The sequence below is a fragment of the Arachis ipaensis genome, chromosome B5 (genome assembly GCF_059453495.1).
Source record: "Arachis ipaensis isolate K30076 ecotype BB chromosome B5, ASM5945349v1, whole genome shotgun sequence".
Lineage (NCBI taxonomy): Eukaryota > Viridiplantae > Streptophyta > Magnoliopsida > Fabales > Fabaceae > Arachis > Arachis ipaensis.
The window spans coordinates 35,333,068-35,345,486 of NC_142440.1; the positions used below are offsets into that span (position 1 = coordinate 35,333,068).

Sequence of the window (12,419 nt, forward strand, 5' to 3'; positions counted from 1 at the left end):
CAATTCTGACACAAATACTGTCTGCACCTATCTTCCTTGCTTGTACTTGTTGGTTGTATGACAGGGAGAAGAAGTGGGGCTTCAACTTCCTTTGATTCTGAACCTGAGAGAACCTTCCTTAGACTAAGGAGGGAGGCAAAAGGAAAACGAGTAGTTGGTGCTGAAGAAGAAGAGGAACAGTTTGAGGAATACTTTGAACCAAACATGGAAGAAAACATGGAAAATCATCATGAAGAAGAGACTCACAACCATGGCAGAGGAGGATAGAAGAGTTTTGGGCTCTTACATTAATCCAAACCCAGGCAATTATGGAAGTAGCATCCAAAAGCCAACAATCCATGCCAACAACTTTGAACTTAAACCACAGCTCATCACCCTTGTTCAGAACAACTGTTCGTTTGGAGGAGGTGTTCAAGAAGATCCAAACCAACATTTGACCACCTTCCTGAGAATATGTGACACAGTGAAATCTAATGGTGTTCATCCTGACGCCTATAGATTGCTCTTATTTCCTTTCTCACTCAGAGACAAGGCAGCCAAGTAGCTAGAATCCTTCCCAAGGGAGAGCTTGACAACTTGGGAGGATATGGTGAACAAATTCTTAGCAAGATTCTACCCTCCTCAATGAATCAATAGGCTGAGAGCTGAGGTTCAAACTTTCAGGCAACAAGATGGTAAGACTCTGTATGAAGCATGGGAGAGGTTCAAAGACTTAACAAGGAGGTGTCCACCTGACATGTTCAACGAATGGGTCCAGCTGCACATTTTCTATGAAGGGCTCTCTTATGAGTCAAAGAAGGCAGTAGACCATTCATCTGGAGGGTCCTTGAACAAGAAGAAGACCATTGAGGAAGCCATAGATGTTATTGAAACAGTAGCAGAAAACGACTACTTCTATGCTTCCGAAAGAGGGAACACAAGATGAGTGATGGAGCTAAACAATGTAGATGCTCTGTTGGCCCAAAACAAGCTCATTACCCAGCAGCTGGCTGACCTCACCAAGAAGATGGAGATGAACCAAGTAGCAGCAATCTCCACTTCATCAACAACACAAGAAGGAGTAAACCAAGAAGCAGAAGGGAGCCAGGAGCAAGCCAACTACATTGGGAATTCACCAAGGAAAAACTATGATCCATACTCCAAGACCTACAACCCTGGATGGAGAAATCACCCGAGCTTTGGGTGCGGAAGTGAGCAAGATCAAAACCAAGACCAGAGACGTTACAACTCCAACAACAATGCAGCTCACCAACAATTGACCCAGAGGACATCTCAACACCCCCACAACAACAACTCTCCACATACTTATCAAAACCAAAACAGCACATCTGCTCCGAACCACTCATCAATTGATGATAGGCTCTCTAAGATTGAAGCCTTACTTGAAGGAATAAGCCAAGAGATTCAAGAAAATAAGTTGTTCAAAGAGGAGGTGCGAGCCAATATTAAGAACCAGGGAGAAACCATTAGGAAGATGGAATTCCAGGTGGGATATTTAGCTGAGAAGATTCCCAAACCTACTGATAGCTTCCCAAGTGACACTGAGAAAAACCCCAAAGGAGAAGCAAAGAAAGTAAGATGGGAAGATTGCAAAATGGTCACTACAAGTGATCAAGAGATTGAAGACAAGCAAGGCAAAATGTGCAAACAACCTGAAGACAACTCGACAAAGGAGGAGGATAGAGAGCACAAAGAACCAGAAATCTCACAACAAGAGCTGCTGAAGCTCTATGCACCATTCCCTCAACTGCTCAATGGTGCTGTGGGAAAAAGAATATACTCAAGGTTCCTAGACTTGTTTGCATCTCTGCATGTGAACATACCATTCATCAAGGCAATTCAACAAATGCCTGCATTCATCAAGTATATGAAGGAACTTCTTCCCAGGAAAAGCTCACTCAAGGGAGGGCAGACTATAGTGATAAACAAGGAATGTAGTGCCCTTATTCAACCTGAGTTACCTACAAAAAGAAGAGACCCAGGAAGTTTTCATATCCCTTGTGCCATAGGTGAAAATATGTTCGACAGAGCATTATGCGATTTAGGGGCCAGCATCAACTTACTGCCCTTATCCCTGGTGAAGAGGCTGCAGATTAATGAGATAATGCCCACAGATGTCATTATCAGACTGGCTGACAAAACTCAAAAGCAAGCAATAGGAGTGGTGGAAAATGTACTGCTAAAGGTTGGGAAGTACTTTCTCCCAACAGACTTTGTCATTCTGGACATGGAAGAAAGTCACACTCATCCAATCATATTGGGAAGACCATTCCTAGCTACGGCCAGAGCACTTATTGATGTAGAAAAAGGGGAGCTAATATTGAGAATCCATGATGAACGACTCAGCTTCAATGTTTTCAAACTCTCACAAGAAACAGATCAAGAGGACAAGGAACTAAGCACAAATGATAATGAGACACTGAAGGAGGAAACAAGCACTGAAGCATAGCCAGTTCGTTCTGAGACCCCCTTGACTGACAAACAAGGAGAACAGCAATCGCCACAGCTCAAGAAAAAGTTGGAGGAACCCAAACCTCTAGAGGCATGTGAAGACAGCATCACAACTCCTTGGAGAAAAGAGGTCACCAAGGGGAAGGCAACCTCAAAAGAAACAAAGAAGAAGGTACCAAGGAGATGGAGGAACAAGAAGATCCCTACAGAAGACTTCTCTCCAGGGGATAGAGTTGTCTCAGCCTACTTCCCAGATATTCCCCCTAATCTCCCTACTGTGCCATCTCAATTACCCAAGGTCTTCACTATCAACAGAGTTCTTTCCCTGAAACATATGGAGATTATTGATCCAACCAATGGATACAAATCCACAGCAAGAGGGGAGGACTTTAAGCACTACCAACCACCATGATGAAGGAAAAACGTCAAGCTAGTGACGCGAAAGAAGCGCTTCATGGGAGGCAACCCATGTTTTATATGCTTTCAGATGATTATGAATAAGTCTATCTTTATGAGCTTCAATCCAAACTTAACGAACAATTGGTGAAAATCTTCTTATGCGGAATATAGTGATGAACAAGTTTAGTGTTCAAAGCAAACCAAGTTGCATGCTAGTCTTGGGAGCTTTGAACACAAAACTTTCATCACAGTGCTTCAAACTAAGTTTGGTGTCACCCCATGGTGCCACCAAAATGCATATAAGGAACCACCAATAGTTAGTTAGTTAGTTGAAATTCATAAACAAACAATCAAATCCTTTCTTTCAATTTATTCTAGCTGTAGAATTTTAATTTTCTTTATATTAATTCTCTTATTTTAAATCTTTATAGGAAAGGAAAGGAAGCATAAAAAGGGATTGATTGGACAATTAAATGGGGAAAAATTTTGCCACTTAAAGAAGAAAGGTTACACACTTGTTCTAAAGAGGGAATACGTTGGAAAATGTTGCCATGCAACATTGAAAAAAAAGTAACCCCTAGAAGATCGAGCAATCCCCATCATAAAGTGATGATCCTTGTTTTCTAGCCATGCATAACCCCAACCGTCCATCAAGTGACCACTTCATCAATCTACACCCTCCATTCTCTCACAACTTCTCTATATAAACAACCCTTGTCCATACCACCCTTCATTGTCAGCACACACCTTCACCACTCTTCATTTCGGTACAATACACCCCCAGCCAATTATAAACATTCCTTCCCTCACTCTCCTTATTGCCATAAAACCCTAAACAACCAAAAGTCTCCACAACCTTGCCACCTTCACATATTAAATCATCATTCATGGCATCTTCAAGTTCTAAGAGAAGGGAGGGGAAGGAACCCATGGAAGAACACCCATATGATGAGAAGAGATTCAGAAGCTTGCATCATACATTGCAATACGGGTGGATGGTTGATAAGGAAATATTTATGAGCTGGGATTTCAAGTTAAGAAGACTGAATGCCCCGAAATCACAGAGAAGGTAGAAAGGAGAAGATGGGAGCTCCTCACTGACCCGGTCACTAAGGTGAATGCAAATCTCATAAGAGAATTTTATGCAAATGCAGTCAGGTATGATAAGAAAGATGAGTCATATACAAGCTTTGTGAGAGGAACAATGGTGGATTTTGGTCCCATGAGTGTAATGAGGGCATTGAAGCTACGGTCTATACCATTTGAAGAAGAAAGTTACCACTCAAGATTGGACAACAACCCCAATTATGACCAGCTTTTACTAGATCTTTGTGTACCAGGAGCTGACTAGGAAAGGGGTGCAAGAAATAAACCAAAGTTCATTAAGAAAACAGATCTCACGCCTGAAGCTAAGGGGTGGTTCGAGCTAGTGAGGAGGTCTATTCTCCCAGCTGCAAACAACTCGGAGGTGAATCTCGAGAGAGCAACAATGTTGCATTGTATACTCAAGGGAGGAGAAATCAAAGTTCATGAGATCATAGCTCAAGGAATTAGAAAGATGGCAGAGAAAAGCGACTCAAGAGGAACATTAGGTTACCCCAGCACTATTTACCGAATATGCAAGAAAGCTAGGGTGGTCTTTGAAGATGAGGATCCCGTTTGGATAAAGGAAGGCATTCCAATAACGGTCCGAAGGATGAATGCTGCAGCACTTCCCCTGCCTCAACGGAAGCAAAGAAAGAGGACAGCCCCTCCAGTAGTTGAAGGACAACTCTTAGAGGGACAAGCACCACAGACCTTGGACATGCACCAATTACAAGAAGCCATTGATGGCTTATCTAGACAATATTTGGAAAGCCAAGGAGCACAGAAAGAGATTCAACTACAGATGATGGGGCAGCAAGAGGAGTGGCAAAGGCAAATGATGGAACAGCAACTAAGCCAAGGACAACAATGGGGAGAAGCATTCAACAGGATGGAACAAAGGCAAAACGAGCAACAAGAATCCACCCAGAGGCTAATCAACATCCAAGCACATCAAGGGGCACACATACATGAGATGCATCGAAGACAAATAGAACAGGAAGAACTACTGGACGAGCAAAGGGCATTCGCAGAAGGAGTTTACATGAGTCAAACAGGACATCAAATAAATACTCAAGCCAGGCTCGGCTACTTAGTGGGACAGCTGCCAATATTGCATCCAGGAATAGCCAAGTATGATGAAATGAAGGATGAATTAGCACGAAAGGAAAGACAAAGGGTGGAAGAGAGTCATGAGTCAGTGAGGAAGGCACTCGAGGATTGGAAGCAAGCAAGATTGGCACGGATGCGAGGAAATGCAAGAGGAAACAAGGAGGACAAGCAAGGAAAAGAGCGTGGACACCCACAACAGTAAAAGGTGGTGGAGTTCCTTCTTTGTTCCATCTTTCTCTGTGTTTTAAATAAGGAAGATCTTGTATGAAATAGAACTTGCTTCCATGTTATAACCTTTTTCAAAACATGTTATTTTTAGTTTTTGGTATTGAAGAGAGTCTATGTGCACTGGTCTTTATGTCACTGCATCACTCCCTTATTTACTTGTAAGCTTGTCCCTTTTAAATCAAATGAAGAAGAGAATGATTGTTTTCAAAAGACCAGGGTAGAGTTCATATTGTGGAAGTGCATTCATGAATCTTTGGGGTAGTCATAAGTTAGCTAAGTTGGTTCAACCACAAGGCTAGGAAGACAACTATCTATCCTGAGTACTTTGCTTTGAATACACTCATGAGACTAAGTTAATAACAAGATCCTAAGAAGAGAAAAGGGAAAGAACAATGGAAGTGAAAAACAAAAGAAAAAGAGTAAGCAATAAGGCTAGGCATCAATGGTTTTAAGCTTGAGGCAAGTGTCTGTGGTGCTCCTGTGTGAGGGATATACTTGGATGAATAAGCTCTTAGGGGTGCCTTATCACTTGGTAACTTGGGTTAACTAACTCGGGATTATCAGCTGAAAGTCTACTATCAAGAGTAACCTTCACTACAGAACACTTAGTAACCCAAAGAGGTGATGGACACCAAGGTCTCAAGAAAAGAAAATAAATAAACTAAATGCCTGTAGTGTGTATGTATGGGGGATAGGCTTGAGGGAGTAAGTCCTTAGGGGTGCCTCAACACCTAGCACCTTGAACCAACTGGTTCGGGAGTGTTGGCTGAAAGCTTATCTTAAAGAGTTGCCCCCTTACAGAGCACTTAGCCTAAATAACACAAACAACCCTTGTAATAACAATAAAAAGATCAATGAATAAAAGTCTCATGGGATATGAACAAAGTGGGTGTTTTAGGACAGGATAAAGGTCTGAAAGCCAGTAATGGAATAAACCTAAGTTGCTATGCATGAAACCACCATAAAATCAGTAATATGACTTCCACAAGGATGACTCATTCCTCTGGATATTCCATTCATCATTCTCTTGTTCCAGTACTTGCTTAGGGACAAGCAAGCTTTAAGTTTGGTGTTGTGATGCCAGGGCATTTTGGCCAGTTTCACGGACCTTTTCTTTACTATTTTTAGGTTAGTTTCATGCATTTCTTTAGGAAATAAGCTAGTTTTGGGTAAATATTCACTTATGCCTTGACTCAAACATATATTGTGCATTTTACATGATTTCATGAGGATTTTGCATAAGTTTAGTGACAAATATTATGTTGCATTACTCATGACTTGGACTAGAGCTTTGATGCACTTGGTTGCTTGATTTCAGGACAAAAAAGGAGCAAGAAAAGGGGAGGTAACTAGCAAAGATTAATGAGAAAAGTGATTGCCAATAACACTCTCAAAAAGCCATCAATGCCCACGTTAGAGAGTCACGTTAACCAAGTTAACGTGAACTCTAACGTGGAGAAAAGAAGTTGAGCCAACGTTAGTGACACTCAACATTGTCACTAACGTTGGCACTTACTCATAAGTGGCCACGTTAGAAGCCATGTTAACCTAGTTAACGTGGCCTCTAACATTAAGGGAGAGGGAGAGAAGCCAACGTTAGTGACACTCAACATTGTCACTAACGTTGGCCTATGGTGCTAAGTACCACGTTAACTCCCACGTTAACTTGGTTAACGTGGGAACTAACGTAGAGGATGAAGAGTTGTCGACAACGTTAGTGACACTCAACATTGTCACTAACGTTGAAGCAACCACACAACCCCCAAGAGTCACGTTAACTTCCACGTTAACTGGGTTAACGTGGAAGCTAACGATGAGAAATGAAGAATGAGCCAACGTTAGTGACACTCAATATTGTCACTAACGTTGGGATGGCTAAAAGATGGCCACGTTAGAAGCCACGTTAACCTAGTTAACGTAGACTCTAACGTGAGACCTAGGGGCACATTGGAACGTTAGTGACAATGTTGAATGTCACTAACATTCTCAAAGGATGGCAAAGGCCACGTTAAAAGCCACGTTAACCTAGTTAACGTGAGCTTTAACGTGAAGCAAGAAGGGGCACACTGGAACGTTAGTGACAATGTTGAGTGTCACTAACGTTCTCGAAGGTTGACAAGGCAATGTTAAAAGCCACGTTAACCTAGTTAACGTGGGTTTTAACGTGAGGCAAAAGGGGTGCATTGGAACGTTAGTGACAATGTTAAGTTTCACTAACGTTCCCGAACTTGGACTTTCACTAAATGATTAACACTCCTTACGCCCTGAGCTTAAGTCTCTGCCCACTCCGCACTTTCTCTCTACAAGTAAAGCCAAGCCCAAATAAAGAAAGGAACGGCTTCAAACTCAAGATCCAAAGGCCCAAGACTTGAAGAGTGAACTAGAAGCTGAGAAGAGTAGTATATATAGGAGTAGCTTTGAATTGTAAAATAGTTCTGGAGGCTGAAGAACCACTCTCTGTATTTACTTTCTTTGCAATTTCTAGTTTTATGATGTATTCTCCATCTTTGTTTTTATTTTCAAGAGCTATGAACAACTAAACCCCTTTCATTGGGTTAGGGAGCTCTGTTGTAATTTGATGGATCAATACTAATTTTCATTGTTCTTCTTCTATCTTTCCTCTTGATTTTACTTGAAAGCTTTCGATCTTCATCCAATTGAGTAGTTATCTTAGAAGAGAAGCTATTCAAACTTGGATCTCTTTTGAACCTTGGAAGAGGAATGAAGAGATCAAGCTAGAAATGCTTTCTCATGCTGGACCAAATTGGGTTTGGATGGGTATGTGACTGTAACCCTCTCAATACCTGGTTTGGAAAATGCATGTGTTATAATCAGTGGCCATACTTCATCTCTTCTCATGAGCAATTGACCAAGGAATTGGCTATTGATCAAGATTTGAGAGATTGAATTGCAAGGAATTGTAATTCAATCACTTAAGATTGCCAAGGAGATCAATGAGTGCATTGATTGAGGAAGAGATGAAAATGAACTTGATCCGGAGAATTGCAACATCTCCTAAGCCCAAAGAACTCCCTATCTCTAATCTTACCCATTCTCTTTAATTTCTGCCATTTACTTTTATGAGCAAATCCCCCATTCCCATTTATAATTCTGCAATTTATTTTCAGTCATTTACTTCCATTCCTTTAATTCTAGCATTTACTTTTCTGTTATTTACATTCCCGCCATTTTATTTTCTGCAACACTCAACCAAATTTCTGGATTCGCTCAACTAGAACATTCTTCTAATTAAAGTTGCTTGATCAATCAATCCCTGTGGGATTTGACCTCACTCTATTGTGAATTTTTACTTGACGATAACTTCGGTACACTTGCCGAAGGAAGATTTGTTGAGAGACAAGTTTTTCCCGCATCAGATCACCATCGATAAGAATAAGGCCGATGCAATCTTTGCTTTATCCTCCCTAAGTCAAAGAAGCAAGTACAATATTTTCTTGGAAAAATTAACTATCTTAGAAGATTCATATCAAACCTTTCAAGTCGAACTTGAGTATTTGCACCTTTGGTGAAACTTAAAAATGAATATCAGTTCGAATGGACAGAAGAACATCAAGAGGCTTTTGAATCACTTAAAGCTTATTTGTCCAAAGCTCTAGTAATGGCAAACGTTCACCTTCATCAGCCTTTAAAATTATATATTGCAGCATCCTTGAACACAATTGGGTGTATGTTGGCTCAAGATGATGAAAATGGTCATGAATGAGCCGTTTATTACCTTAGTCGGGTATTAACTGATATTGAAACCAGGTATTCACCCATTGAAAAATTGTGTTTTTCTTTGTATTATGCTTGCACAAATTTAAAGTGCTATATGATTGCCAAACTTGTGAAAATTATTGCACAAACTGACCTAATTAAATATATGTTGACCTATCCAATGTTGAGAGGTCGAGTAGGAAAATGGATGTTGGCTTTAACAAAATTCGATTTACAGTATGTTCCAGCAAAGGCTGTGAAAGGTCAGGTCATTGCAGATTTTCTGGTAGACCATTCAAATAATCTGAATGACCAGGAGGCAACATAATTGATGTTCATATTGATGATTGGAAATTGTATTTTGATTGTTCAAAACATAAGGACGGTGTTGGTGTAGGGATTTTAATTATTTCACCAAAGGGGGTTCCACCAGAATTTTTGTTTGAGTTGAGGTACCCTTGTTCGAATAATGTGGCCGAATATGAGGCTTTAATATTGGGTCTCAAAATCTTGATTTAAAAAGGGGCTTTAAAAATTCAAATCTTTGGGGATTCTTAGTTAGTTTTGAAACAGTTATCAAAGGAGTTTAAATGTAACAATGAGAAGTTGCAAAAGTATTTAGCGACGGCATGGGAACTGTTAACTTCTTTTTGGAAAGTTTCGTTAGTTCATATTCTAAGAATTCAAAATGAAATTTCCAATGAGTTGGCCCAAATTGCTTCGAGATATAAGATATTCTCAGAAATGTTAAGAAAACTAACAAAAATTTGTCAGATTTTAGTGCCAATTGATGAGAGAGAGGCTTTGTGTTTGGATGAATGGGAAGATGATGATTGGAAGAAACCCATTGCCATTTATTTAAAAGATCCCAATGTTTAAGTTGAATGGAAAGTAAATTTGAAAGCAATGATTTTGTATTGATGGCTGACGAGTTGTATAAGAAAGGAATTGATGGAAGCCTTTCGAGATGTTTAAGTCAAGCCAATTAGGATATAACTTTAGGGGAAGTTCACAAAGGTATATGTGGGGCACATCAGGCTGGGATGAAAATGAAATGGGTGTTACGTCAAAATCATGCCTATTGGCCTTCTATGGTTAAGGATTGCATCGATTATGCGAAAGCATGCTAAGAATGTCAATGTCATGGAGTGGTACAACAGATATCAGTATCTGAAATACATTCAATTATTAAACCATGGCCTTTTCGAGGATGGGCTTTAGTTCTAATTGGACTTATACACCCTCCTTCGTCGAAAAACTATAAATTTATTTTGGTAGCAATTGATTATTTCACGAAGTGGGTTGAAGTTGTTCCCTTAATTGAAGCTGGGCAAAATAAAGTAATAGTCTTTATCGAGGTACATATAATCCATCGATTTAGAATTCCCCAAACCTTGAGTACTGACCAAGGGACTATATTCACTGGTCAGCGAATTAAGAATTTTTCAACTTCGTGCAACATTAATATGGTTACTTCCACCCCATATTATGCGCAAGTCAATGGGCAAGTCGAGACAGCAAATAAAATATTGATAAATCTGATCAAGAAACAAATTGGTAGTAGACCTCAAACTTGTCATGAGACTTTGAGTCAAGTATTGTGGGCCTATCAAAATTCACCAAGAGGGTCAACAAGTACTTCTCCCTATAAATTGGTGTATGGTCAAACCTCGGGTCGTCTTCTCAAGGAATTGCAGGGAGGTATGTTCTTATTATTGGTTATGAGTTTGTAAATTGGGGTTCTGGAGTTTGGGAAATGCGCACAGGTATATTTTCAAGCAATAAAAATAAATAAATAATTGTAAAATAAACTCTTGGCAAGGTATGAGAACCGGAAGTCCAATCCTAGTTATCCTTATCAATTGTGATGAGAATTGGATTTTTCTCCCACTTTGTTAACCTCTAACTATGAAGGTAAGTTAAGTGGATGAATTAATTCTGATTCCTCAAGTCCTAGTCTTTTCTTAGGAAAAATTAGAGTTAGTGGAACTCGAATTAATTCTTGAAGAATTCCAATTTTCAATCAACAATGAGTTTGATAACTCAAGAGTCTCCAATTATTTAACCAAAGCCAAAGGGAAGAAAGTCTACTTGAATGAAAAATAACTTGGATAAACACAGAGCATTAATAAATTAAAGAGAGCAATCATAAGTCTGAAATACCTCAAATTATATTAAATAAAATATTCAAATCATAACATGGAAAAGTTCATAAATTAAATTAGAAAAATAAATAAAAATAAAGAACCTGGGATTGAGAGTCACTCCTAAAACTAAGAGAAGTCCTAAATCCTAATCCTAAGAGAGAGGAGAGAACCTCTCTCTCTAAAAACTACATCTACTCCTAAAATTGTGAATGTGAGAGCCTTTTTTATAAATGGATGTATTCCTCCACTTTATAGCCTCTAATTTGTGTTTTCTGGGCCGAGAACTGGGTCAGAAACAGCCCAGAATTTGCTGGTCTCGAATTCAATTACACTGGATTTCTGTCAATGCGATGCGGCCGCATGGAGCACGTAGTCGCGTCATCTAGCGTTAGGAAAACCATAGCATATTATATATCAAATTGAAGCCCTGGATGTTAGCTTTCCAACACAACTGGAACCGCATCGTTTGGACCTCTGTAGCTAAAGTTATAGCCGTTTGAGTGCAAATAGGTCAGGCTGGATAGCTTAGCAATTTCTCCAACTTCTTGTATTCCTTCCACTTTTGCATGCTTCCTTTCCATCCTCTGAGCTATTCCTGCCCTGTAATCTCTGAAATCACTTAACACACATATCAAGGCATCTAATGGTAATAATAGAGGATTAATAATAAGCAAATATAAGATCAAAGAAGCATGTTTTCAATCATAGCACAAAATCAAGAAGGAAAAATAAAACCATGCAAATATTATGAATAAGTGGGTAAAGGGTTGATAAAATCCACTCAATTGAGCACAAGATAAACCATAAAATAGTAGTTTATCAACCTCCCCACACTTAAACATTAGCATGTCCTCATGCTAAGCTCAAGAGAAGCTATAAAGGTGAAGAGGAGTAGTAGAATGTATGAAATGCAACCTATCTATATGAATGCAACTACATGCAAAATGTTTCTACCTACTTGGTTAAGAGTAAATAAGTTCTCCAAGACAAATACAAACCAATTTCCACTAATTCAAATCATACAATAAAAAGCAAGTAAACTTGTAAGAAGACAGCTCATGAAAGCAGGGAACATAGAATTTAAGCGTTGAACCCTCACTAGAAGTGTATATTACTCTAATCTCTCAAGTGTATAGGGTAATTCACTCTAGTCTTCTCTAACAATGCTTTCTAAAACTTTGTTCTTCATCTAACCAATCAACAAATATTTAGCATACAAATGCAAACATCATGAGGTCTTTTCAAGGTTGTAATGGGGCTAAGGTAAAGGTAAGGATATAT

The 12,419-nt window shown here is 39.4% G+C and overlaps 1 non-coding gene across 1 annotated transcript; it reads right to left on the reverse strand.

Moving 5' to 3' along the window:
• Positions 1–634: 634 nt before the first annotated feature.
• Positions 635–738, reverse strand: LOC148563829 (small nucleolar RNA R71). Its single transcript, XR_015885581.1, has one exon. It is a non-coding gene; the product is annotated as a small nucleolar RNA R71 (small nucleolar RNA).
• Between the last annotated feature and the right edge of the window lie 11,681 nt (positions 739–12,419).